The sequence below is a fragment of the Apium graveolens genome, chromosome 9 (assembly GCF_009905375.1).
Source record: "Apium graveolens cultivar Ventura chromosome 9, ASM990537v1, whole genome shotgun sequence".
Lineage (NCBI taxonomy): Eukaryota > Viridiplantae > Streptophyta > Magnoliopsida > Apiales > Apiaceae > Apium > Apium graveolens.
Genome location: NC_133655.1, coordinates 2130097 through 2134963, shown reverse-complemented (window position 1 = coordinate 2134963; position 4867 = coordinate 2130097).

Genomic DNA, 4867 nt, shown 5'->3' with positions numbered 1-4867 from the left:
TCTAGAAGGTACTGACACTGCCAGAAAAGCAAGAGTGTTAAAACTCTGAATGGGATCAAGTCATTTGACGAGATAGAGGCAGTATATCTCTGGAGATGCCCAGCTAAGCGAATGTAATTGTGTGGTCGCAATTAGAGGATAGGGTTAATCCTTGAAGCATTCGACGAACAGGATCGAGACATGACCATTAATGTCTCAAAGCCGTAGATTGGCACCATAATCTTTGACTTGTCGTCGTCTATGGAATATGGTTATACTAAACGGATTAAGATTCAAGGTGAAACATTCCATCTGAGTCCGATAGCCATTGAAGTAGAGGAATTAGGAGGGTTCAAACCCGGAAGGGTACCGACTCTGAAAAAAAGTCATGATGGGAAATTGATCACATTTCTGTATGGATTTGTGGGGGATTGTTAGAAAATTAGGATTTTAGAGCTTAATTTAATTATGTTCTTGATGTTAATCCTAAAATCTAATGATTGGAAATTGTTCAATGATATTTGAACTAAATTTTCATGTATGGTTTTAAGAATTTTCTTAATGAAATCCATATGAAATGAGAGTTGAAAGTAGCTTGGAAAAGCTTGGAAAATTTGAGAATGTTTGTCCCACATTGAAATAAATAAAGGGGGTTGTCAGCTTTATATGGTATTACCCACATGAGTCGTCTACAACTACTAAGGTGTGTGATGGTCCATTGTGTTGTTGTGTGCTTCCACGCGCACACACACCACACACGCGCGCCCGCCCCGCCACTGCACCGCTACCGCATCCGGACCGGACCGGGTCGGGTTCGAGGGCGATTTTGGGCAATGTCTCGGCGTCTCGCGTACGCTGAAGGCGACCTGGGCGAGGATTTGTATTTATTTGAGAATTATTTTTAATTCGAATTTATTTTATCGGTGATTGGATTATTGGGCTGGGTTCGGAAATAGGCTAAGTAGTCTAAATATATTGAACCTGCAAATAATCTGATCTGTAACAAGTTCTGATATTAGAATCTGAACTTAAGAACTGATGAATAAAATCAGAACTTAACAAGTTCTGATATCAGAATCAGAACTTAAGTACTGATGAGTCGAATCAGAACTTAAGTACTGACGAGTTAAATCAGAACTTAACTTAAGTTCTGATAATAATGTGGGTGTTAATGTGAAAAGCTGTTACAAATAATTTAAATTCAAAAGCTGATCAGTTTTGATTTTTTCATTAATGAATTCAAATCTGATCAGTTTTTTATTTTATTAATGAAGCAGTTTAATTCAGACATAAGTGTGTTGACAGTTTCATTTTTCCTCTCCTATAAATAGAGGCTAAACTGAATGAATAAAAAAATACAAATACACACTACATTCTCATCTCTTCTCTTCAACCTCTCTGCATTCTCTCCCACAAGAACTGAAGTGCTGATATTTTCCGGCGACTGAGGTGCTGTCGAAGTGGAGGTTTTGTTGCTGCTGTTAACATAAACTCCGAGCTGTTTTATCCTGGTGGAGATATTGCGCACATCCCAAACGCAGCAGGTAGGGGGCAATAATCTCTTCAAGAGCAGCCAGGACTTCGAGCAAGGCCTGGTGACTCAGCTGTAATCATTTTCTTGGCATTTTGTATCTGTAAACCTTTATTTCAGTCACTGTTGAAAGCTATGGTTTCGGGTACATATTTCTTTCTCTCTACGTTATTTCAGTTACTGATTTTGTTTACCTGCATGTTTTGTTTTGTTAACTGTGGTCTTGGCCTAAACTTGTTAAATTCTTTATACACTTGCCTCTATGTTGCTATACTTGTTAGTGAGATTCTCAACAAGAACTTCTTCTCAAAGCTTGCACGAAAAAATGAAAGACACAAAGCTTAAGATTTTTAATCATTCCTATCTCTGTATTCTCTCACATTTAGACTAGATCATATTAAGACCATGTTTTTATAATACAACTATATAATTAGTTACAATAATATTCTTAAAATGGGCTAACAACACTTTTGCGCAACGGATTGTCCTTTGCCATTACTGCAACTCTAGCTGGACCACTACATTTTCTGTTATACGGCCTTTTCCCAGTCCATCCTAACCCTTGATCTTTTATGTAGCTCTAAGTTATATTTTAGGCTTTGCAGATGTTTATTCGGAAAAGCACATCTCTGTATATTACGGCGGTTTTGATTTCCTGTCTCCATAATCTCTTATGGCATGTTGTACCGGTTGTACTCAATGTTTTATCAATTTCTATGACTATCTTTGCCTGATTTTCATTCCTCATTTCATGAAATGTTTGGGATATGGATGTGTAAACTGACTTCTCACAAAATGACATATTTACACATTGATCTTGATATTGAGATATGAGACAATGTGACAAGTCAAGGAATTTCTTTAACATCATAGTTTGTGACTATTTTCACATCTCCGAAGTTGGGTACATTTTGACTTCTCGATCTGACATCTCCACAAGCACAAACAATGATCGAGTGCTTGATATTGCGGTAGCAATTGTTGTAAAACCTTAGAGAAAGAACACACCTACATTTTGCAGAGAACTTGTACTCCTATTTTTCTTCTTTTCTTTTCCTCTTGTAAAACTCAAGGTAAACTAGCCAATTATATAGGCTTTACAAACATATTAAAACTAACTACTACTAAAACTAACCACTACTAATTAATGGGTAAATTATATGTCCCTAATTTACTCCATAACTTCACTACCCCACTACTAAACAATTCTAAAATAATATTTTTCTCTAATAATTAATCTATTGCTAAATATCTAAAATATCTAATAATTAAATAACAAATAATTAATAACTAAATTTAAGATTATTCCAACAGCAATCTTAAGTCTGTGGTATTTAGTTAATCTGTAAACACCTCGATATGGTACTTAGAATATTTTTCGACTTACGAATTTCATTTTTATCTTCAAACTTTATTCTTCAATATTTGAGGCATGAAAAGCTGATGATCTTATTTTAAAAACTGATTCAACTATAGCCTGAGCATTCTGTGTATAGAATATATCTCAGTAGTTCTTTTTATCAATTTGACAAACTTTTTTACACAGTACAAAAGATACTGATCTTTGGAGACAAACAGTTTATGACTTGGGGAGACATTAAGATATATAATTGTTATCATACCAGGCACATTTTACTCAACAGATGGCACTGGAGCTCCATGAGGAAATTAAAGACATGGACATTATTGATACCCTAAAGACTCAAGGAGTCCTGAGTCATTTTTATTCTTTGTGATGAATAGAGGTAGAAGTCCGGGTACTTTTAGAAAGCCAATGGGTCGGCCATTGTCGGGCATTATCAATACAATGAACTTAAGTGTAATGAAGATATGAGCGCATGTCCATAGATTTTATTGATATTATTTTGATGCTAAAGCATGCAGGTTCATCCCAAGGAGTCTCAGCCCAATGAATGTTAGCTCGGGAGGCTTGTACCAATGAAGGTCACTTTCAGTTTGAGCTTATCATGTTTGGGTCACTTTCAGATTTTCTCTCAGTAAATTGAATCGAAATTGCTGCCCTGCCCATCCCATTTATTAAGGCTTCGAGCGGCCCTAAGCGATGATTGTCATGAAGCGCTTAACCATACAGACGCATAGGAGGAACAAAGAATTCACTGTGACCGAAGTCCTAGACAAAATTATTATAATTTCCAACATCGGATAGAAAGAACAACCCTGGGGAGACGTAATATGGAAGAAGAGTTCAACCATATGTGTAATAGAATTCTAGTGTGCAATGGCCGATATCACCATTCTCTGGATCACCAAGATGATGAAGATCAGATTCATGAGCGGACGAGGGCATTATATGAGCAGCAACGTGAGATCGCCCAAGAGCGAGAATATTTAGAAAAAAAATAGTGTGATTGGAATCTCGACCTCGAAGGTATCCACCGGCTACGTCACTTTCACAAAAAGAAGAAGATCTAGAAAGAGGTGGGGGATTCACCTCTGCGATCTTATTATGAGGATCGAGGGCCCTAGAAGGGATGACAAAGAATGAAGGGATGGTAGTGATAGATGCATGAGAAGGGGTCATCGAGGGCATGAGTATTGGAAAAATTTAGGGAAAAAAGAAGACACCTACATTTTTTTTGTTTTTTTTTATGCCATTGTAAATATTAAGGATAATATATATATGTATATGTGTATTTTTATAAGAGTTTTATAAGCCCTGGATCATATGGCCTCTGATACCAATGTTGGAAAAATTTAGGGAAAAAAGAAGACAGCTACAATGAGGAATATGGATGATACGATGGTCAATATAATAATATCGTTATGAGCAGCAAATGGATGAAGTGGCCATGCTGTGGGAAAAATTAGACCTGGCAATTTTGGTACATGACACATGAACACGGTACGAATGACATGAATTATTGGTGTTTGGGTTCAAAAATTTGGTACACAAACACGAAAGTACATGACACAAGAAAACAGGAATATAATTAGTGTCGGGTTCGGTTTTCCGAAATTGATATTCGACATGGAACGAAAGTACACAAAATAAATAAATTAATAAATAATTTTTAAAATATTCAATATTTATAATTTCATGTATATATGTTATTCTAATACTAAATAACAAATATGAATATTCTAATTCTATAATTTATGTATTCGGAATATAGTTGTTTACTATCATGAACAATTTAATTATTAAGTGTATTTTGCACCAATGACTTTTCGTATATAATTAGTGTACTTTTGTATACCGAATTGTTGGACATGAATTTATTAGTTATGGGTTAGTGTCAACCAAATGGTACACGAATACAAATCCGGGTTAAGTTCAGATTTAAGATTTTGATACGAAAATACAAAAGTACACGGAACGAATATACACGTACACAG